General features: G+C 48.0%; 2 protein-coding genes across 10 annotated transcripts in view; one reads left to right on the top strand and one right to left on the bottom strand.

The window, feature by feature from the left end:
• The window catches only part of PALM2AKAP2 (PALM2 and AKAP2 fusion), a 567675-nt gene extending 558251 nt beyond the window's left edge, over positions 1 to 9424 (bottom strand). For 5 of the 7 annotated variants that reach the window (XM_047831462.1, XM_047831465.1, XM_047831458.1 and 2 more), the window contains exons 1-3: positions 9180 to 9424; positions 8331 to 8408; positions 2918 to 3001 (exon numbers count right to left, since the gene is read on the bottom strand). The gene's annotated coding sequence lies outside the window, so the exon portion shown is untranslated. The remainder of the gene's footprint in view (positions 1 to 2917; positions 3002 to 8330; positions 8409 to 9179) is intronic. The other 2 variants (XM_047831464.1, XM_047831459.1) reach the window with 2 other exon arrangements.
• Positions 8293 to 23974, top strand: part of PTPN3 (protein tyrosine phosphatase non-receptor type 3) — a 115295-nt gene continuing 99613 nt past the window's right edge. The window contains exon 1 of one of the 3 annotated variants that reach the window (XM_047831472.1): positions 8293 to 8412. The gene's annotated coding sequence lies outside the window, so the exon portion shown is untranslated. Of the gene's footprint in view, positions 8413 to 9530; positions 9647 to 9944; positions 10191 to 23974 lie in introns of those variants that run through there. The other 2 variants (XM_047831471.1, XM_047831475.1) reach the window with 2 other exon arrangements.

Genomic DNA, 23974 nt, shown 5'->3' on the forward strand with positions numbered 1-23974 from the left:
GAGAGAAATGAAGACTCCCCTCAATGCATTGACCCTATAGTATACAAATAAAATATTGTCATGGGTACTGACAAAATTAGGGAAGCTTCCCATGATTAAGACTATACACAATTCTAGACTGCAATGAAATTGAAACCACAGACACCAAGGTTTTAGCGGCCGTCTATTCCCTGGTAATTTCTGTGATGGATTTTATCCACCCTATTGATCCTGGTCCTACTGCCTAAAGATGAAGGTCACGGGCCCCAGAGCTGGTTTGGAATTAGCTCACCCAGCAATACAGGTAGACAACAAAGGGGTGTGTCCTAGACCTGTAGACCTTCTGCCAGCACAACGAGGTGACTCCCAAGTGTGGAGAGGCAGGGGCAATGTCCTAATTCCTTTAATTGTTTCACACAGAAATTGAAAGTGCATAGTTATATCTAATCATAGATTAATTATATCTTATTTAGGACACCACTGCTCATATTTCTCCCTTAACTTATATCCTATATCTCCTTATACTTCCTAGGTATCTGTAGCTCTTTTCTGTCTATTGGTCAATTAATTATTAAGCTTGCAAGCAGAATTCCAGAAAGAACTCAAGAAGGACTTTAGATACAACATAACTTCTTGCTAACTGCAGAAAAGTGGGCAATTTTTCAGAAGAAGCTCACAGCCTCTTGCATACCCTGCTCAGAAATAATTGGGGCGCCTGGGTGGCTCAGTCGGTTAAGTGTCCGACTTCAGCTCAGGTCATGATCTCGCTATTCATGTGTTTGAGCCCCATGTCAGGCTCTGTGCTGACAGCTCAGAGCCTGGAGCCTGCTTTGGATTCTTTGTCTCTCTCTTTCTCTGCCCATCCCTGGCTTGAGCTCTCTCTTTCCCTCAAAAACCCCACTTGGGATTTTTCGAGAGCCTTCCAAAAGGGGCATGTACATTAACAACTGAATGGGAGTCAGCATGAGATGAGAAGCATAAAAAACAGACCAAATACCCAGGGGTACAGGGATCAGACTGCTCATAACCAGTTGGGGTAATCTAGGAAGACATAGCTTATGAGATGGACCTTAAAGGATGGGGAGGATCTGAGTAGTCAGTGATGGTCAAATGATTTGTTTTAGGAGGTTGACATGGGTCGCCTTCATTCCTCAAGGGGAAGCAAGAAAGAAATTGGTGTTGGTGGTTAGGCTGGGGTGACCGAGGCTGGGCAAGGTGGTGGCATCCAAGACCAAAATGAAAGAAGCCCAAGAAGACAAAGAAATGGACAGAGGGCAATGTTTTCTGATAGGATAGCTGGAGAACTTCACACTGGAACAGGGGGTTTGGGATGAAGGAGAGCAGTATCTGGGTAGAGGCCTCAGTGGCTACTGCGTGAAGTCAGGCATCTTGGCAGAAAATCATATGACTCTCATCTACCTGTACCCTGTATGTGAAGATGGCATGCCGTAGGAACTCTGATGTCCCTGCCCAAACAGGGATTCCTTAAACTTCACATGTGACTCATGTTTATAGAGGCGTCACTGGATAGTCTGTTTGGACTTCAACGCAGTGACTGTGTGTACCGTGGAAAAAATGAGAGCAATATCCTAGCAGGACGCCAGGACGCAGTTGAGGAAATCCTGTGGTATGTCATCCATGCAATACTAGAAGGTCACCAGAGCACTGGGCAGGCTGAACAGTGCCCCCTGTTCTTGAAATGTCACCAGGGATTGGAGGCACAGTTTCCTTTTGGGCCCAGATCAGGTTTCCAGCGTCTTGGGATAGGATGGTCAGCCAAGCTAGAACAGATCTCAGACGATCATCTGTTCATAGTTGCGACTTCCAGTCAAGGCCTGGGTAGCTGAACTTTTCCATCTGACTTCCCCAGCCATTTTCTGACCAGCTATGTCAGGAAAGCATCATTCTTGATCTCGAGATCACTGAAGTGATTTTTCTTACTCCTTTATCCTCATCCAAAGCTCTTTTTCTATTTAATTCCTTAGCCACATGCATTTCCAGCAGGAGTAACAGCCCTTGACCTATGGCTTTTTCCTTTGAGCAAGCTATACTGTGTTGTGCCCTGGTCATAGTTACAGCCTCTACTTGTCAAGTAACCTGGGCTTTGTACTTGGTTAGTAAAATTTAGGGGAAGCCAAAATGTAAAACAAAATAATTTTTTTAAATATTATGCATACGTCATTATTTTTTTTCCAGAGGAAAAAAGTGGATTTTAAATAGGTTATATCCTGGGGCGCCTGGGTGGCTCAGTCGGTTGAGCGTCCGACTTTGGCTCAGGTCACGATCTCGCGGTCCGTGAGTTCAAGCCCCGCGTCGGGCTCTGGGCTGATGGCTCAGAGCCTGGAGCCTGCTTCCGATTCTGTGTCTCCCTCTCTCTCTGACCCTCCCTCGTTCATGCTCTGTCTCTCTCTGTCTCAAAAATAAATGAACTTAAAATTAAAAAAAAATTTTTTTTTAATAAATAGGTTATATCCATCACCTGGTACATGATTCAGAAGGTACAAAAGGGTTTATGGCAAAAGGTAAGCACGCATACCTCCCCTGCCCCCACTTGCCCAATTCCTCTTCAGGAGGTAATGACCTTCTCAGTTTCAGTTTTGTGTGTGCTCTACACACTCCAATGTGTTTATTTTAACGTCCACCCCTCTTGGCAAACATCACCACCACTGTGACTGCCACCACTAACACCTCCTCTCCAGTCACACTGTTAGCTTCCTCCTGGCCTCAGGAGAGCACAGTCAGGTGGATGGAGTCTGAGATCCAAGGTCAAGAGCAGAAAGTAGAAAGCCTGATAGCTCTCTACTAGGGGGTCCCCATTTGCCTACAGGGGATGCCCTCTCTCTACCTCCCTGTCCCCTCCTCTTCTACCCCTTTAAATGTTTAAGAAGCTGACGCTCTGGTCCTTTGTCCTATCCATCCAAGCATCCGCGATACTTACAAGACCATGATTATCTCTTGGTAAAATTTTCCATCCTCTTAGTTTATCACTCACACGGGGTTCTTAGTGTACATACTTCGGAGGCTGCAGGACAGAAGTTATAAAACTTCAGTGTACAGAAGACTCTTACGGTTAATTATAAAATGCAGGTTCTTGGGGGTCCACAAGCAGAATCAGAAGGTCTGAGCAGAGACCTGAAGTCTGCTTTTACATGAAGACTCCTTTTCTCAAGATGATCTTGATATATTGTTCCTGGATCAAAATTTTTTAAATGCTGCTTTCAGTATTTACCCTGACTCTTCTCCCTAGAATCTTCTCTTAGGGTAATCCTTGAGTGTTTCTGTTATCATTGCTGATTTTTCAAAGCCATGACCTCTGTATGACTAGTCTACATGGCCTGGGTATTTTTCTCTGTCTCCTATTGTTGTTGGACACATGAACCTTGAAGGTGTGGCTGAGAGACTTGACAAAACCCATTCTCCCTGGTTTGTAAGAAGACACTGTCCATTGCTTAAGTACCAGCAGCGACAGTTCAGGATACCAACTCTCATTGCTTGCATTTCTCATCATTTCTCTTTGTTTCTGAAGCCACCTCCTTCTGCTAAGTTTCCGGAGCAGGATCTCAAAGTCCCTAGACTTACTTTTCCATTTCTTGTGTAGCAGCAAATCCATGTGGTGGTCTGTGGGCCTATTATAGTCCTTCTGGTCCTCTGGCATATCTACGGTGTTTTCTAATTCAGGTCTGTGTATTCCTAAGGGTTCACTCAAGTGTTTTTGAAGGTCTGAGAACCATCTGAATAATTGTCTATGTTATCTTCGCACTTATGTGATAATATTAAAAATACATGCATACTCTGGATCATACGGCTGACTCCCTTACAACAGAGGCCTGCTACGTGATTTCAGTTCCCTTATTCAAATCTATGTTTACCATCATCTAGTAACCATCTACAGGGACAGCATTCAACATCTGACTGTGTTGAGAAGCACATTTGGCAACCATGACATTGGCTTGGCTTCTGTCTAGCTCACACAGAGAGACCGAGTTCTTCCTGCAGCTCACAGGGGAGGGCCCTCAAGTTCTTGCCCCTGGTAACTCTTTGGCATCAGATCTGCAGCTTTGGCCCTTTCCTCACCAGCCTTCTGATTCTGGATATGCTTCCTTAAGGGTCTTTGTACTGGCTGTTCCCTCTACCCAGATTCTTCCCCCAGATATCTACATGAGTCACTCCCTCATCTTCTTCAGAGACTAAATTGCTTAAGTGTCTAAATTTCTCAATCCTATTTAAAATTGCAACTCCCCACCTCCCTCTCTAGCACCCTCCCTATCAGCCTTACCCCTGGTCTCTTAACATACAATATAATTCACTTGTTTATCATGCTTGCTGCTCATTGTCTGGCTTGCCCTGGTAGAAGGCATGCCCAGGAGAGCAGAGATTATTGTTTCTTTTGTTCATTTATGTCTTCCCAGCACTTAGAGCAGTGCCTGGCATACAGAAAGTGCTTAATAAATATGTGATGAATGAATGAACGAATCCACAGCACTGCTCTTGTACCCATGCTAAGTTTGTTCATCCGTTTAACAGACAAAGCTCCTTTGGCAGTGATAATTTGCAAGGAAAAGGCATTTTTCAATGGATAAAACTTTAGGCTAACAATTTGTGTTTCTCAAAGTGAGATCTGTGAAGTCCAGAAGTCCCAAGAACACAGGCTGAGGGGATGAGCTGGGTCCCAAGTCAGACTACCACATCTCTAAGGCTCCTAACTTGACCACTGATCACTTTTTCTTCTCCCTCCCTCTTGGGCCAGGAACAGACATTCTGTCATCATCTGCCACTGCTGGAGAGGGCAGGGTGGGCTTCACCCTCTGCGAAAGAAACCTTTCACATTTTTATTCAATTCCAGAGTAGCTGTTTCCCTCTCTTTACATCATTTTGTTTGGCTTGTCAACTTTTAAAGTTTGTTTCATTTTTCCTGATAATGAAAGATAAAATAAGTTTTAGGAAACTATAAAGACATAACAAAGAAATAGATGCCCAAAGACGAGATTCTCCTGATTTACAAAAGATATCTTCTGTATCTTGTTTCTCTGCCTGCAAAAGCAATGCTTAGACAGAGTCGCCCTTCATATTCGGGCTCAGTTCTTTCTAGTTTTTTTCTGTGTGTATGCATTAAGCTGAAATACAGAAAGTTGCCAACATTCAACCATTATTGACCTATGAAATGGCAGTTTTGTATGGTTTAACTTAGTAATTCTGTGTCTCCCTCTCTGCACAGTGGAAACCATACTACGCATATAATTTTACATCGTATTCTTTTCATTTGTCATTATAACAGCACCGCTTGCCCATGTATTTGCTGATGCTTAGGTCCTTCATAAGCTTGCATTAACAGCACAAATAATTGATGAGCATTAGCATCTCAGCTGGGAGTCCTGCTCTGTAAATCATTGAAACAGTCCACGTGGTGCCCAGACTTCCTGAGTCTTGAAATGAATGACAATCCTCAGTGATTCTTCCAGGAAACTCTTCCTATAAATGCCCCCAGCCAATTGCCTATGTGCACTGTTTGGCACCAGATTTTCTGTCCAAATGGCAGCTTCTGGGAATATGCTAATAATTGTGTCCAGTTGCAAATCTCATATTCCTCTTGTACCAATCTGGTCCATTACCAGTGATACATATTGGGTTTGTGGCATACCTTCCTGTCCAAGGAAATGACCTTTTTTGGCTTCTCGTGTTTCTTGTTTAGTGACTTCTGGGCCAGGGCATTACTAAAAGATTTTTTTTTTTATTTTATTTTTTTTTTTGCTTATCAGCGGTAGGAGGTCTGCTCTTAGGGCCCTGGCCTTCGCTTGGCAAACATCATCAGCACTATCGGCTCTGTATCTTTTCATCACAGCAAAGTTCTAAGAGTCTGTGGACCATGTGGTTCCATTATGTTGTGACTCTGACTCCAAAATGATTACCCAGGAAGAATAATCTATGTGGGTCCTGTCTGGACTGGCCTTGTTGAGATTTGGGATAGCCCTACTCCCAATGAGTCCTCTATTTGCTCTTGATTTGGCTAGGTTCAACCACATAGACTAAGAGGATTATGTCTCCATCCAAAAGCTTCCTTTCTATACAGTTTGGGACCTTATGATATAAGATCAACTGTCACTGCTGATAATAACATCATGTCACTCCAGGTGCAACGGCTGAAAAGGATGGACTTTAACAATTTGATCCAACAATAAAATAGTAGGGTGCCTGAGTAGCTCAGATAGTCAAGTGTCAGACTCTTGATTTTGGCTCAGGTCATGATCTCATAGTTCTGTGAGTTCAAGCCCTGTGTTGGGCTCTGTGGTAACAGCATGAAGCTTGCTTGGGATTCTCTATCTCCCTCTTTCTCTGCCCCTCCTCCACTCACGTGTACTTGCATGGACTCTCTCTTTTTTTTTTTTAATTTTGTTCAATGTTTATTTATTTTTGAGAGAGAGAGAGACAGAGAGACAGAGTGCCAGTGGGGGAGGGACAGAGAGAGAAGGAGACACAGAATCCAAAGCAAGCTCCAGGCTCTGTGCTGACAGCTCAGAGCCTGACACAGGGCTCGAACTCATGAACCGTGAGATCATGACCTGAGCCGAAGTCAGACGCTCAACCGACTGAGCCACCCAGGTGCCCCTCTCTCTTTCAAAAACAAACATTTTAAAAAATAAAATAGTAACAGGAGACCAGAACATTTAAAGGCAATCTGTAGCCTACAAACACATCAAACGGTAGAGAAAATAAGGCAAAAAAAGGCACAAGATGAAATGATATATAGCTTCTTTTACGACCAATACATGGTAAGCTACTACACAGAGAAGCAGTATTATAAAACCTAACACCCTGGCTTTGAGGTCAGACCAACTGTGTTCAGTCCTGACCCTGTCTCTTACTAGTTGCAACTGGCTCCTAGGTTGTTTCCTCTTCTGTAAAACTGAGCTAGATACACCCATTCTGCAAAGTTACTGTAAGGATTAAAGACAGAGTATATTTAAAATATATAAAGCACACTTGATAACAGTTGTTATTATTATTATTATTATTAGACTTACACAAAACTTTGCGAATTTTTAATTTGGTCCTCTAATGTTTAGTATTGCAAACACAACATTGTGACAATAATAGATAAATTTACAAAGAGATACCAATCCACAACCCCCAAAATTAAACCATTGACATTTTTCCATATTTCCTTCTAGTCTGGGTGACTGTGTAGACATATTCTTTATGCAATATATTTGTGTTTTCAGCTTTTTTTCCACTTAACATTGTACTGTGCTATGGTTTCCCCAGTTGCAATTTGGTCTAGCTTAGTATAAACTAGTTATTATTTCAAAAAACACACCATAACCTAATTGATCATTCCACTATTTGTGGACATTCATTTGCTTCCGGTTTGGGGAATATTCTTTTGTTTCTATTTCTGTTATGGTGATTGAAAGGCATGATTTTGAAAAGATTTAGGTCTTTTTTCCTTAGGTGTATAGATGAATTTTAGCTCGAATTTAAGAACACTGTTTAAACTAGTGACTGTTGAATGTGGGGAAAGAAAAGGTAGTTTCAGCCTAGTTTCTCATAAAAGGCAAATTGAGACAACTCCAAGAATCCACATGCCCCTTAACCTCCGTTTCCTTATGTTAGCACTTGGCAAACTGGTATGCAGATGGCAGATAGCTGAGGCGGGCCCTCACGAAATGGATCTTTAAAGTGGATTAAACGTGTTCACGTTTTTTGTTTCATTCAATCCCCAAATTCTGCCCAGATCAGACTGACGGATATTTGTGTTACTGGAAGCACAGAGAGAGTAAGATGCTTGACCCAGATCACACAGCGGAGAGGCCTGAGAACGCCTTTGGCCGATTCTAAATTCCCAGCTTTCCCTTTGAGCTTTGGAAAAAAAAAAAAAAAAAAAATGCCCCAGACCCTCAAGAAAGCTTCGAGAACAAAGTAGGGCTGAGCGTCAGGCAGGGCTCCGCTGGCGCGTTGCGGACCCCACCGGGAGACTCCTCTGGGGCACTGGCGCTCAGCCCAGCTCGGAGCATACCCAGTGAGCTACCCAAGCGCCTCAGTGGGGCTGGGCTGGCGCCGCGGTTCCAGGTTTTGCTAGCGACCAAAGGGCGGGGCGGGGCGTGGGGCGGGTCCGGTTCCTGATGCTCCTTGACTCGGTCGGAATTCCCCCCCGACGCGACGCTCAGGCGGCGCCCGCTGCAGTGGCGCTACCCAGGGACATGCAACTCGGGGACAAGGACCAAAATGAGGTACCAGGCGCTGCCGGCGGCCACTGACTAGCCCTGGGCCGACCTTAGTCTGGTCCGGACGGTTCCAGACATCAGTCCATCCCTCCATTCACATATTCATTCAACAAGTCGTTTCTGAGCACTTACCGTGAGCCACGTGCTGCTCTACCGGAGCTGGGACACGGCAGAGAAGACAGGGCCATACAGCTCCAGAGCTGAAATTCCCTAGGTGAATACACAATAAGTAAGCAAATGAGAGGAAAAGTCAGTTGCCGACCTCATCTTGTACTACTGTCTTCCTTGTGCTGCTCTTTAGTGTCTTTGCACTGGCTGTTCCCTCTGCGGGGCTGGCGGTCACCTTCTCAATGTCACCTCTCACGGGCTGATCAGACCACCTGATTGAAAACTGCACTCCCTATACCTTCCTTTCCTTACCCTGTTCTCTTTCCCTTATAGGACTTATAACCTTCTAATATACCACATGGCTTATTTGCATGTTTATTGTCTGTTGCCTGCCTCTCTTTCCCCAAACTCCGCCAGGGGACAGGATTTTTGCCCATTTGTTCAACACCATGCATGAAGAACCTAAGTAGGTGATCAATAATTATTTGTTGAATTAATTAATGGATAGTGATAAACGTGAAATAAAATGAGGACATGGAGGGTGTCCAGGAACAAGGTGTTAATTTAGTAAGGTGATCAGGCAAGGCCTCTCAGAGAGGGAGAACATAGATACGATGAGAAGGTGCCAGCCACGTGAAAAACTGGGTAAGGAAGTCCCACGCACACAGAGGGGAGGTGGGACGGCATGTGCAAATGTCTGGAGGCTGCCCAAGTTCTGAGAGTTTGGTGGACAGAAAGGTGCTCATGAGACTGCAGGTAGGCCCGTGTCAGATAAGGTGGAAGAGGAAAGCAAGAGCACAGATTTGGGGGTGGGGCGGGGTATATGGAAAGAACAATAAATTTTGGTAATAAAGTTTAAGCCGGGAAGCTTACTAGTGGAACGAGATGAACACTGGACTTGAAGTCAGCAGGACCTCAGCTGGGCAAGACTCTTCCTCATTTCAAAGATTTGTTGAATGCCGTGTTTGACATTCCTAGGCAGAAAATCACTGAGGGCTCGGCACACAGTAGGTACCCAATAAATGGTTAGGGGACGAAGGCCTGCGTGCGTGCGCCAGGGGGCTGAGGGCCGCCCAGAGCTCCGCAGGAGAGCCCCGGTAGCCCTGGGCGGCGCGTCCGAGCGCGCCAGCCCGGGGCGGAGCAGGGGCGCCCCGCAGGGCGGCCCGGGCGCCCGCCCCCCGCCCGGCGCGCGGGCCCGTCGCGGCCAGCCCGGCCGGCGGGAGCCGCCCGCGGGCGGCACTGGGCATGCTCAGACGGCGGCCAGGTCGCGCCGCGAGCGAGCTTCCGCGCCGCCCGCAAGCGCGACCTACCTGGGCGCCCCGCGCCCCCGGATGCTGCAGGTACGGGCGGGCACGACCCCAGCGGGCCGGGGCAGGGCGCGGGGCTCCCGGGGACTGGGGGCTGGCTCGGCGCCGCCCCGCCCCCACCCGTCCCCGAGCGCGCGGCGAGCGCGCGGGCGGGCTGGTGGACGCTGCGGCCCCGGGGTCTCCGCGCTACGTCGGGGCAGGGAGGGGGCGCCCGGGCCGCGCTCACCTGGCGGCGCCGCGGCGGGAAGGAGCGAGCGGGGCGGGGTGGGGCTCGGTCCCGGGCGGGCGGCCGGGACGCGGCGGCTGCGGCAGCGGGGCGTGGGCGTGCGCTCCGACCTGGGCAGGGGTGGACGCGGCTGGCGACCTCGGAGGGCCCAGCGCCGCGGCGACCCCAGTCCCGGGCGCCCGGGGGGCGCACAGCCCGCGCGTGGGGCCAGCCAAGCGCGGCGGCCAGACCTTCTCGGCTCTCAGGGCGAATCCGCCTCTCGGCTTTCAAAATGGCATTTCCTGGGCCTGGCACGAACTCCAGCGCCAATAAATCCTCCCCGTTCGCGGGCGATATGGAATCATTTATCAGGTACCTGCGGTGAGACAGCTGCAGTGGGGGAGTGTATGTGAGAACGCCCAGCCCCCCGGAAATTCCCATTTTCAGCAACCTAAACTTATTGAGAAGTTGCGGGAGCCTTAAAAATTCATGGGAAGTTGAGACAACTTGACACCTGGGTTTTCCGAGCTGGTGGAAAGAGCTTGTGACTTGGAAACTGGAGACCTCCGTTCATGTGGGGCTCACCCTGGCCAGCTGGTGACCTTGGGCAAGTTGTTTAACCTCTCTGATCCTCAATTTCCTCCCCTGCAAACAGCTGGTTGTTGGGTGGATTAAGTGGGATAAATTATGTGGAGGTGTTTGGCACCGTGCCCGGCACAAAGCAAGGGAGCAGTTGGCGTGATGTGAATTTAATTCGTTTAGAGACCCTCGTGGCTCCCATTTCACCAGGAAATTAGAATTATGAGAGCATCTTCAGGGCCTAGTGGCAGAGTGACAGACCCCTGTCTTTGTGCCTTGGAGAACTGCAGAAGTCAAGGGCTTTGGAGAAACAATTTAGCTGCATTGTAATCGGAGAGCATCGTGTTTAAAAGCAGTTTTATACATTCAGAAACTCCAGAAGTTGGCAGTTGAGCTTTACTTACAAAAGAGCTGTGTTGCAAGATGGATCTTCAAATGTTTAAAGGGATGATAGATACGAAGAAGTACAGGCTGCTCAGGAGGATTTCTGTTCTGAAAAGCTCCATACCCAACTTTCCCGATTATTTAGCTCAAGGTTTCTTAATCTCACCACTGTTAACATTTGAGGTTGGATAATTTTTTTGTGGTGGGGCCTGCCCAGTGCATTGCAGCATGTGTAGTAGCATCCCTGGCCTTACCCAGTAGATTCCAGTAGCAATCCTTCTCCCTCAATTGTGCCAACCAGAAATGTCTCCAGCCATGACCAAGTGTCCCCTGGGGACCAAAATATCTCCTCTCCCCCTTCAGAACCACCCTGCGCTCTATCATTAGCCTCCTTGAGTTGTTCAAGAATTTCATCTTAACCTTTGTATAGTCTCCTAGAACTGTACAGAGTGCATCCACACGCATGGACTCAATTTTTACAACTCTCTCATGAGGCTAGTGTTAGTCCCATTTTGCAAATAAGGAAATTGAGCAGCCGATGATGACACAGTATGTGGCCTGGGTGGCATATCAGGTCTTCTGCTTCCGAAGGCAGATCTTTTTCTTCTGCACCAGGCTGTCCTTTATTGTACGGAGACTTTCAAATAGATGACTTTATTGATGATTAAATCAACACGTAGATTGGAAGCTGGAAACCTTTCTGAGATTGACTAGTTGAAAATTAACAATGGTAAGCTATTATCTGACAGAGAGTAGGTCGTTCTAGTTAAATATTCTGGTTCATAGTGAGTTCCCATAAATCCCACGTACAGTTAATGGAATACCAATTTGCAGAGAATTGGCTTAGAATAAAACGTGCTTAATACCCTATTGATCCCAAGTTGTCTCTGGTGATTTGCCATCTCCTAAAGCGGACTCTTATATGTAAATTAGACATTAGCAAAGGAATGTGAAAAGGTCAAGTTACCGAAGGCATTTCCGAGTGGAGTGGCATTCCGTTCAGCAAGCATTTATTAAGCCACTTCTGTATATCTGATGCAGTGCTGGGTGGGGATGCTGAGCAAGCCTGTTGACCCCAGCAAACCCAGGATGCCTGGGGGAACTTCCCTTCGGGGAGAAAGCAGGTCTTCAGGGACAGTTGGGAAACGACCAAGAACCTAAGTTCACACAGAGTCAAATTTGGATACATCACTGCTTGATCACTCCTGTTTCAGAGCCCACCTTTCACATTTTTCATAGAGAAGAATTCTGGTAGCTTTTAAACCTCATTCAAGTGTCAGGAACCTGGTCAGAGACAAATCCTACCCCCGAAAGAAGTTGAGGTTCCCAGCTGGTAATTGGTCTTGGGATTGGGACCAACCCCTTGATTATTGACTGTGAACTGGGAGGTTTCAAGTACATTGTTTAATTTTAGTGTTGTTCTGTTCCACGCTTGGCAGTTGAGGAAACTGAGCTAGCAAAGGTAGTCTGGGGCCAGGAGCAAGAGGGACGAAGGGTGACCTTCTGAACCATGGGTCCAGGCACATCAGGTATTCCGTTTTCCAGAATGCACATACCCCATCCCCACAGGGCTCAGCTTTGGGTTTTGGAAGGAACTATAAGACTTGGCCCCCTCCCTCCCCTCAGGGTTTGTGGTAGGTGGGGAGGGGATCTGCGACTTTGACCCTAACCCCAGAGTTCTACTTCCTACCACCAGATAGTAGTGGTTCCTGGAAAGCAGGGCCAATCTCTCTTCTTTTCCCAGGTGTGTTGCAGGGGCTGGAATGCCTAAGGCACTCTGCACTTGCCCTGGCCTTGACAGACTGGAGTCAGGGCAGCCTGCTGGTGTTGCTTCCCAAGCTTGGGCTCCTCTTACTAGTTCTATTACAGACAGGCCAGGACCTGGTCAGTGTCTATACTACCCTGGTATCACAGGTGTCTCCTTTCATCCACCTGAAGAGGATGAAAGCAAATGTTTTGGTAGGTCCCTGGCTAAAATCTGATCTGGTCATGGGTTCCAAGGCCCACAGATCTTGGGTCTACATAGCTTCTGGTTGTGTGTGCACCTGAAACCACTCTCTGCCTGCAGGTGAAGACCAGCTGAGAGCACAGATTTCACAGAAAATTTAGACACTTACTGAGCTGTGTGTCAGGCCCTAGGGTTACAGAGATGAAAGCTGAACCCTTATCTTGGAAGGATGTATGGTGGATTTGGGAAGACAATGATTGTATGTGTGTGTGTGTGTGTGTGTGTGTGTGCACGCACCTGTGCACACATACTCTGTATCTGACCCATCTGTTTCACAATTGCTTTAAAAGATGATAAAGCCAGATGCAAGGGAGACCAGTGGAAGCAGCCATTCATTCTGATGGGCATCAAGGAACACCATAAGGAGTAGTTGGCATTTGAATTCAGCCTTGAGGGTAGAAAAAGATGGTATTTGGGGGGCAGACAGAACAGCAGATGCAAAGGCTCAAAGAGACCTTGTGTATTTCAGGAGTGGTGACTCTTCCCCAGGTCTAGCCTCCTGACCTTGGCTAATACAGGACCTACCTCCTGTAGTCAGGGTGCTCCCCCACATCTGTGAGGAGGCCCAGCCTCACTCAATGCAGGGGTAAGTGTCCCCTCTTGTTCTCCCCACATAGCAGTGATGCTTGTGGGTTGTCTTGGAGGCATGAGCGCCTTCTGCCAGGTATGCCTTTGCGTTTAGTTATTAAACACTGTTATGGCACTTACCAGATGCCAGGCACTGTTCTGAGTGGTTTCTAAATATTCATTTAAACCTTGGAGCAACCCTCTGGCTGTGCTTCGTACCCACCTGGGTACCAGCATCTTGGTAGGGAGGTGGGGGGAGAGCTCATCTAACCAGTCTGTGGCCCTCTGTGGGTGATGCCCTCATCATGGTTCGGCTTCTTCTGGCTGTAGTTCACACCAATGTGCCGGGAAACAACCAAGTCTGGGTCGTGATGGAGTACTGGCTGCCATGACCCCGTTTCCATCAGAGGGCCAGCAGGGCTCTGCTGACTACATTTTCTGAACCAAAGGCTAGGATCTGTAGTCTGAAAAAGAATGTGCTGCTTCTTTGTGTGAGCGGAGGCCTAGGAGGTGTTGTTTGGATACTGAGAGAGTGGAATTTTTGAGACATTTGATGCTTTATGTGGAAAGTTAGGACAGAGGATTTGAAATTGGGATAGTCCTGGAAAATTCAGGTCCCATGATTTATTGTCAGGATACAGAAGCTTTTAGTAAATGTTTAAGCAATGTGTAGTTTGGAGTGGATTTTCTGTACTGAGCCTCTTGGTGCCTCAAAAGGGAATAAATAGTACCTCCTAGCCCGAGAATCATGTTAATTCCTACCAGCCCCTTACTAGTAGGGTGAAAAAAACTGAGGCTCAGAGACATGCAGTGATCACCCGAAGGATACATTGCTCCTAAGTAGGATAGCCAAGATGTGAACCCAAGTCTGTCCCCAGACAAATCAGTTAATTATAAAATGTGGATGATAATGGAACATTTCCTTTAAATGGACTGTTTTAAAGGAGCTAATAAATGAAAACCCACTAGGGCAGAATTTGGCACACAGAACAGGGTCCCTTCCCTCTGTGGGCGGCCCCTGACCCTCCAGACAAATGCTTTGTTGGGGTATTCAGTGCCAAGAGTCACTGTGGGTGAGAAATGGCCAACCCCTAGGGCAGGGCTACAGCTCCTAGCTCTCAGAGCTCAAGGGACATTCCAAGGGGCAGAATCGAGGACCAGAAAGGGGCCATGGCCAGCTGGATGCTGTAGGATGAGAGGCACCGGGCTGACTTTGGGAGTAGGATATGAAGACCTGACGCCCCCCACCTTGCGGTGAGTCAGCCTCAGTGTAGGCCCTGGGGTGCTTGTGAGAGAAGCAGCGACCATCTCCATCAACCGTCCCTTCACCCTAACCACTGGCAGGCCTGCAGAGAGGACATGACAGTCTGAGCCCGCCTTGCTCCCGCCAGCACCCTCCCCTGGTCTGGTTATCAATACATATATGGTTGCTGTAGAAGATTGAAGTGTCAGGGGTGCCTGCGTGGCTCAGTTGGTTGAGTGGCCAACTTCGGCTCAGGTCATGATCCCGCAGTTTGTGAGTTTGAGCCCGTGTCAGGCTCTGTGCCAGCAGCTTGGAGCTTGGAGCCTGCTTTGGGTTCTGTGTCTCCCTCTCTCTCTGCTCCTCCCCTGCTTGTGCTCTATCTCTCTCTGTCTCTCAAAAATAAATAAATGTTAAAAAAAAATTTTTTTTTTTTAAAAAGAAAATTGAAGTGTCAGGGGACAGGGAAAAATCTGCGATGCCCCACCTGGAGGCTGCAGTCACCTGGGCCTTTCAAAAACACTTCCCTCTTACAATAAAAGACGAGGGGCGCCTGGGTGGCTCAGTCGGTTAAGCATCCGATTCTTGATTTCAGCTCGGGTTATGATTGCATGGATCGTGGGTTCCAGCCCTGCATCGAGCTCCATGCTGACAGTGCAGAGCCTGCTTGGGATTCTGTCTCTCTCCCCTCTCTCTCTCCTCTTTCTCTCCTCTCTCTCTCTCTCTCTCAAATAAATAAATAAACATTTTTTAAAAAGGAATAAAAGATAAGATTAATGTTGGTGTCTCCCTCAGGCCCTGGTGGTAATGGTCCCTCTTGCCTCACCCGCCGCAGGGTCTGTGAGAGCCCGGAACCGTGCTCCTCCTCCCCCCCAGTTCACTCCTGCCTTGGGTGTTAGCCCATGATTGCATCTGATTTGGGTAAAACTGCCTGCTGTTAAACGGCTCTTGCCCCCGGATCTCTCTCCTTTTACACAGTTGCAATCTTGCAGTTAATTAGTGTAATTATTTGTATTAGTACCTGTCTCCCCAGCCACATGGTGACCTGACTGAGGCCAGGGTCCATTGCTTTCTTTTCAAAAAAAAAAAAAAAAAATACCTGTCTCTTAGACTTGTTTTTTTCTTTTAACTTTTCATTTTGACCTCATTCAGACATAAAGCAAAATTCTCAGAATAGAACAAAGAACTCTCCTATGCCCTTCACCCAGATTCCCCAAATGTTACCATTTTATCACAATTATTTTATTCTGTTCTCTATGTATATATATTTTTTTCTTCAATCACTTGAGGGTCATTTATAGAGTCTTCCTTTCCCCCAAAATACTTCAGTGTATTTCCTAAAAACAATAGCATTCTTCTATATAACTACAGCACAATTTCTAGAATCGAGAAATCATTATTGAAACAATACTGTAATCTATAGATCTTACTCAGGTTTTTGCCACTTGTCTTGATAGTGTCTTTTGTAGCAAAGAAACCCCCAGAGCATGCATTTCACAAGGTCATCCATTTTAATCTCCTTTAAACTGGGACGGTTACTCAGCCTTTCTTTGCCCTTTATGACCTTGACATTTTTAAAGTACAGGCCCATTATTTTATAGAATGCCCTTCAATTTGGGTCTATTTTAACTCACCCTTGTGTCCCCAGTAGCCCTGGAACATCAAATGCACTCACTAAATATTTATTGAAAGAGGAGCACATAAGACAGAGAATTCTACAGGCTTGAATCTTGCTATTTTTATAACACAGCTTTCCCCCAAAAAGAGAGGCTTCATCAGGGTTTAGTGAGCCTGCTATCCCCGAAGGTGTACAAGCAGACATCGGGGTGCTGGAGAGAAGAATGGAGCATTTAAGGAAGGGTGAGACTCAGCCCGGAGGTGTCTCCTAGTGCTCAGCAGCCTTCTGTGTCTGCGACTCTAACTTTGCAGGCTTAGGGGCCCACGAGTAAAACAATGAGAATTCATCATCTAAACCAGAACATTTTGAGAATAAGAGTGAGGCTATTAATAATTGCATCTCAGGAACTAGCTTCAACTGGGACTGCCCTAGGCAAATCAGGGGGTGTGGTCACCCTACCCAAGTGTGACTTTGAGGTTGAAGATCAGCCTGGAAAACCGTCTAGCACTAGGAATCCTCTGCCTACATAAAGACAGAACTAATCTTGACATTGCCTGCCTAGCCCATGTTCCTGGCTCCAGTACCTGTGGTGGTCATACCTCCTTTGCCCCTCCCCAACTTTGCTCCTGCTCCTGTTTTGTTTTGGCCCTCCCCTCTTCTGCACCTTCCTGCCATGGGGACTATGGAGAGCCTGGAATGTCATTTACATACCCAGGGACGGAGTCTGTGATAGATGCACAAGGAGGACAAACAAACCAGCTGTGTTTCCCACTGATAAATTCTAATGGAATTTAAGAGCCAGGGTGTGTAAGTGAGGTGGGGCGGGAGACCAGAATCTCCCTAGACCTTATCTTTTTTTCCCCCTGGCACCCACACTTCCACCATCCTTCCTGCACAAACACCCACATCCCTCTCCCAGACCCAGTCCTGAGATCAGAACCAAGTTATGGCCTTTGGCAAAGGCAGGGAGCAGGTGGCACTGGGGACCCAGGCACAGGAGGATGAGCATTAGATGACCAGTAGGTGTAGACAGGGACTTGGATGCAGAGAAACCAGGCAGGAAACCAGTGTCTAGGGATTCCGGTAACAAGGTCAATACGGGGCCATTTATCAGGAAGCCTAGACATGTAATACTGTGTCCCTAGATACTTGGGTCAGAGGGGGCAGGCCCTGGGATCTGTATAGTACAGTTCTTTAACTCATTTTCTGCCGAGCAAAAAATACAAACCCTGCCTTCCTGGATTAAAAAGTCTTGTAAGATAAAAATGTGAAGTATTGGGGATATTTTCTGGGGCATCCCAGTCACGTGGACTTCATGAACACAGGCCAGTGCAGTACGGTATTTTTATGACTATAGGCATTGGTGGCTTTAATAGCAAAGCCAGTGAGTGAGGGAGTGTTCTAGTTCTTAGAATGCAAGATATTAGCACTTAACTGAATTTTGGAAAGGTTTTCTGGTTAACTGTGATATGATGCTTTACCTGTTAAAGCCATTCTTTCTCTGACGAGGCAAGAGCTATGTAAAAGCACTTTGTCGGAGGTCACTGTTTATAGGACAGAATCACACAATGTCAGATCCGGAAGAGACCACGAAAGAACTGTTTCTAGCTCCCTCTTTTTATGGATGGGAAAACAGGCCCTGAAAGGGATACGGCATGCTACATGGCACACAGGTAGTCAGTTGGAGAGCAGGACTGGTACCAACATTTCCAACCCCAGATCTTAGGTGTGTTTTCTAGATCTCATCTAAGGATGTTTATGAGATGGACTGCATATTTCTATGGTTTTGTTAACAGAAGTTTTGTTAACTATAGAAATAAGTTGCATTGGCATGAAGCAGTTATGCATTTCTGGCTCTTTTATGTGGAAGTTGCTAGGCTGATTTTTTTTTTCACTTGCATATCAAAAGCGACATGCATCTTCCACTGAATTTTTATAGTATAGTGTTTCTCACATTTTATCACATCAGAGTCACCTGTTAAGACCTGGGCTGCTAGGCCACCCTCCCAGAGCTTCTGGTTCAGTGAGTCTGAATCAGACTCAGGTACAGCCTACAAACTTGCATTTCTAACAAGCTCCCAGGTGCTGCTGCTGCTCCAGAGACCAGGAACCCTCCTTTGGGGACCGCTACCTCAGACTTAATGATAGTTTCAGACATGTGCTCTGGGCTCTGCAGCCCGCTTGTCTCCCCCCACCCTCCCCTACCGCCCCTGCCCTCCAGTCCTGCTCCCATGTTACTCCCACACCAGCCGCCCTCACCATCCCACTCCCTCCAGGTCTCCTACCTGTCGTCCTCACCTTGCCTCTCCAGAGGGTGTGAGTCTTGACCTCAGGCCTGTGGTCCTGAGATACTCAAGTTCCATCTGGTGGGAACCCCCTCACCTTTACCACCCTCTCCTTCACCTTTCTGGCTCCTCTCTTCCTGTCCTCCAGTCTGAGAAAATGAGTGTCCTTTGCTTTGGCTCAGGCTTGCCTCGCCACTTCCAGCTGAAGGCTGTCGTCCCACCCTCCGGGGGAAGAAAGCCTTCCCGGAGCCCTGCCTCACCTTTAGGTCAGCACTCAGTTACTCTCTTCTCTTCCACTGCCAGGCCTGCTGGAGGAGTCGTCTGTGGCAGCTGAAAAAGATTTGCCCTCACTTCTCAACACAGACATACTCTTCCGTTCTGGGAGTTCCGACCTTCCATGCTGATGATGAAAGACATAATTGTTCTAAATTGCAGTAAAATGCACAGAAGTCTACGGCTCATTGGCATTAGGTGGAGTCACACTGCTGGGCTACCATGACCCCCGCACACCACAGACATCATCATCTTGCAAAGCTGAAACCCCATAGCCATTAAATGCTAACTTCTCAGCCCCCAGCAACCACCCTTCTACTTTCTGTCTCTGGGTATTAGATGACTAGGTCCCCAACATGCGTGGCATCCTATAGTATCTGTCATCTTGTGACTGGTTTCTCTCCCTTAGCATAATGTCCCCAAGGTTCATCTGTGTCGTAACATGTGTTAGAATTTTTTCCTCTTTAGGAATGAATAATATTCTGTTGAATGCATATACCACATTTGGTCATTCATCTGTCAATGGACAGTTAATTGCTTCCACCTTTTGACCATTGCAGATAATTCTGCTATGAAAAAGACATAATTTTGATTGATTGGGCCTTGCACCCTGAGGCGGGTTAAGCTTTGGATAGCAGTCTCGGCTTTATGCACTCCAGCATCCCCTCACCATGATACTCTGCTGTGAAGACCAGGGGCTGGTTCTCATGTCTCAGCCCCCTGGGTCTCCGTGCAGCTGGCTCATTGCCCCTCCTTGTTACCTGGGCTTCTGTGATGTGCTCCCACTCCCCTTTCCCTTTGGTGGCTCATCCTCTGGTTCCTTTATCCTCTGTTCTTAATCATTCTGCAGGCTTTCCTGGGTAGACTCACCTGATCCCATCATCAGGAGCTCACGGGTCTGTGTCTCCAGTCCTGGTCGGGACGGTTTTGTTCCTACGTAGATCACATCTGAACACCTCTTCTTTGAGTGTCCCCAGGCCCCTCCTCTGCACCTTCTTCCTTAAAAATGCCCTTGCTGTAAGTGATGCATCTTCCAGCTTAAAAACCCCAGAGTCATCCTTCACCCCCCAACACCTGCACTGGACAGATTCTGCCCACCACACCTCAGAAGTACCTCCTCCAACCTGCCCTCCCTCTCCACCCCTGCTAAAACTGGGTTAGTCCCTGTGCTTCTCCCCTTTGCCTCTACTTTTGCTTCCTCCCCCTCTCCCTGGTAGGCCCCTCACACCTCTACCTCCTTCATACTGCTGCCAGAAAACGTTCTCTGCGAAAGCACTTAAGGTCACCCCATTCTGCGTGGGTTCTGTCTGGCCTTGCTTTCCCCTGTGTCCAAGCCCCAGCCCCACACACCATATGCTCTAAGCCAGGGCTTCCCAAGCTTTAGTGTTAAGATGTAGATTCTGCTTCTAGGATGCCCAAGGTGAGCCCTACGGTCTCCATTTGTTACAAGCTCCCGGGTCGTGTTGAGACTGACCCACAGACTGTACGTGGAGAAGACTCTGGAATAGATCTGTGTTTCACAAATAAAGTTCTACCAACATATTTTCAACCTATAATGCAAGAATTTTTAAACATTGTGTTACAGTTTTAATGGGTTTTTTTAATTAGTTAATCTTTTTTCAGTCAACGACTGATTCACTGTTGCTGTGATTACTTGTCACTTAAAGACATTTTCAAAGACTAAGAAAGGCTTCAGTTTTTAGGAATTACCAAATAGGTCCAGGTGTGTGAATGTGCAGGCGTCACAAAAATGTTTTCCCCTTAAAAGAGGTACATGCTCAGGGTCAAGGCTCCCGCTTACGAGCTTCTGCAAAGGCAGAGACTGTCTCTTATTCAGCTGCACCCTCGGAATGTTGGCAGAGGGGAGGAGTCTCAGGTCTTCCTCTAAGAGTTGCTGATCGTGGAACCTGATGGTTTGATGTGCTATGTGCACCCCTGGGTTGGAAGGGGAGCCCCTGCCTCCAAGCCCTTCTGGGGAAGGTGTTTTCAACTCCAGAGGAGGCCTGAGGGCAAGCAGGCAGGGAGGTGCAGACCAAGTACTGGGGAGAGTCTGACTGTTCACCACACCCGAAGGGTCGGGGAAGCAAGTCTCACGAGGCAAAGAATCAGGTTTGTGGGGGTCTGCGAGACAGAAGTCAGGGAACGACGTGGCCATTTTTGACCAGGCTGCTCCAAAATGTTACCTTCCTGTCCCCTGGTAACTCTAAGCTCTGTAGTCTGTCAGTGAAGAGCTATGTGACCCGGCCTGTGCCTTCCTCTCCCACTTATTCTCCTACTCTCCCCTCCTTTTTAGGTCCCAGCCCAGTGCAGATGGGCTGCCTTGGCTGCAAGCCCCCTTCCCCAGTTTTCTCTGCGAGACTTGTTATCTCTCAGTACAGGTAGTAAGCTTGGGGTCGCCTCTGCACCCCACTCCCACTAACTGTGTGACCCTACTTGAGCTCCTGATGTCTCAATTTTCTTATCTCTGCATGGGGAATGACAAATATCTCCGACTCACAAGGTCTAGGGAAGATTCCGTGATGGCAAGTGCTTCTCCCAGCAGCACTTAATTACTTAGATGCTGCTGGTTGTCAGTTGCTGCCTGCCATCTGTCCCTCTCAGTAAGCTTGACAGAAGGACCGTGGTGACATTTGTCCACAGGTGGAGCCAGAGGTCTCAGCTGGAGGGAGCTGTGATGGGCAGGGTGAGGCTGAGGCAGTGCCACGCTGGGGTGGATGTGAAGGTCCGTGGAGGCGAGGAGGCGGACGCTCTGGAGGCTGGGCATGTTGAAGGCATCCAAAGATGGCAGCTGGCAACAGTGAAAAGGGGGAAGCTGAAGACCTGGGAGAAGCTGGATTAGAGTGGGGAGCAGTGTCCCTCAGACTTTAACGTGCATACGAGAAGATGCGGACCCCAGAGGTCTGAGGCAGGGCCTGAGAGATTCTGCATTTCTAACAAGCACCCAGGTGATCCTGATGCCTCTCATCTAGAAGCCACACCTTGAGGCATTGGTGCGGAGCATGACCGCGGTAGGGAAGACGCTCGTGGAGAAGAGCGTACAGAAAAAGCAAAAGAAGCACAGTGGCACCCCTTTCTATCCAGCTCCGTGAGGGATACCTCGGAGTGGCAGGTGCACCCAGGTGTCTGCAGCATGGCAGCCAGATTGGAGTCAGCTGAGCGTGATGATGGAGGAGGGGCAGTAGGGGACCCTGAGGGCTTTGAGATAAGTATTGAGTGATTTGATTTTGTTGTTTGATACTTCATCCTTCAAGGTCTGGCTTTGCCGCAAGAATCCCCTTAGAAGCATTTTTCGTCCCAGGCTGAGCTGTGGTGACAGCCTAGACAAGGCCCCACCCAGCAGCCAGTGGCACACAGCTGTCTTCTAGCACGAACCACGCTGGAAGGCGATTATTTGATTATTCATGCATTTCTCTCTCTGAGCAGCTGATGAGTTCCAGAGAGCACAAACCTGAGACAGCCTCTTACTCACCTGAGCCCCAGCACCGGCCTTAGAGCCTGGCCGCAGGTGGGGCTCATGAGATGCCTCGGGCATTAGGGATGAATGCAGAAGGTTCACGAAGGAAAAACAAAAACATGTAAATAAATCCCTGTGACTGAAAGAGCAGGAGAAGCAAGCACTGAGCTGGGGTGGTGGGAGATTGTTGGTGTGGAGGAGGGAAGATGGTTTAAGGAGGCATCAGGATCTTAAGTAAAATGCCGGGAATGTCTTTTGAAGACAGTGTGTGGCCTCCGGAGGGCAGCTGCTGGGGATTTGGGCACCAGCTCTCAGGGAGAGTTGGACTGTGTGTCTCTAAAGGAGCGGAAGATTCGACCAGGGGATAGGAATTTCAGCCAAGCAACCGTTGTGTTGATCTGAGAGCCAAGAGCACACCTGCTTGTTTTTCCTTCAGGAGAGCACAGGTGCCCAGACTTAGGCAGGTAGAGGATAAAGAATTGCAGCTTCATGAGCCTGAGTAGAGCCAACAGATTGAGACTCGACACAAGGCAGGGCCACAGCACACAGCCCGTTAGCACGCTGGCTCCCTGTGCCCTGTAAGGTGGAGCTCCATTAGCTCCCTGGGCCTTCAGAGGCTCCCATGAGTTGAGGTCAGCCTCAGTTCCCTGATTTGGAAATGGCATCTCAGTGAGAGAGGTTCAGTAACTTGCTCAGAGCCGCAGAGATGGGAAGTGAAGGAGCGAGCCTGGGGTCTGTGGGCCTAGAGGATGTTGGGTGGGGCAGCTCAGCCCTGGAGCGGGATGGGGGGCAGTGGTTGCAGGTGTGGCTCTCAAGGCCCAAGTGCTGGGTGCCTCCCCCCCCCCCCCCCCCCCGCAGTGGGGTTGTGGCCAGAGGAAGAGGAAGAAGCAGGATGAGGTGAACGTGGAAACTGGAGAGGAAGTGGCCAGAGGTTTAAGTAGTTACACACCCTGGGGGCCAATAAAATATGAGGTGACAGCACTTTTTTTAAGTTTTATCAGTTTGATTTTCTTCAAATTCATTATTGCTCATTATAATTTAGGAAATACAGAAAGGTTGAAAGGATAGGAAGAAACTACCAATTATATTTGTGGTCTTGAGTTCCTTTATAATTAATTACCTTAAATAGTTGTGTTCACTGTAGATACAGTTTCATAACCAGCCTTTTTTACTTACTATTCTGATTTAGGGATTTATTTAACCGGGCCCTCTACGGTTGGAAATTGGGTTTTTTTGGTTGCAATTCTCAGTGTGAAGTATTGCTTGGAGGACAATCTCTGCAAATGACTTTGTTTCGTGCCTAGTTGTATCTTGACAGTGGGTTCCTAGGAAAGGAATTAGACCGCCTCCCAGCATTGTTGGGATGATCTGTTCTTATCGCTGACACAGGCTTCTGAAAGTGCAGGTGTAAGCCCTGTGTACATTAGTTGTTTGTTCATTCGTTCCTGCGTGCAGTTCACAAGCATTTATTAAGCGCCTGTGGGGAAAGACTCCATTTTCCGTGGCCAGGTCAGCAGAGGAACAGCTGCCAGCATCTCTGGCTTGACTGGGATGTGTGGGAGTGTTTGATCACACACAGCGTCCCAGCCCTGCCTGCCCCAGTAAGCAGGGACAGCCCGTGGGTCCAGAAGTAAACTTGCGGGCCTCTGTGGCTGCAGGGTCCAGTCATGCTAACCGTGATTGCGCTTTCCCTCTGTACTGTTTGGCGGTGTGGTAAACGCTGAGAATGGTGTTCCCCGTCTTCCCCT

This window comes from Prionailurus viverrinus, chromosome D4 (assembly GCF_022837055.1).
Source record: "Prionailurus viverrinus isolate Anna chromosome D4, UM_Priviv_1.0, whole genome shotgun sequence".
Taxonomy (NCBI): Eukaryota; Metazoa; Chordata; class Mammalia; order Carnivora; family Felidae; genus Prionailurus; species Prionailurus viverrinus.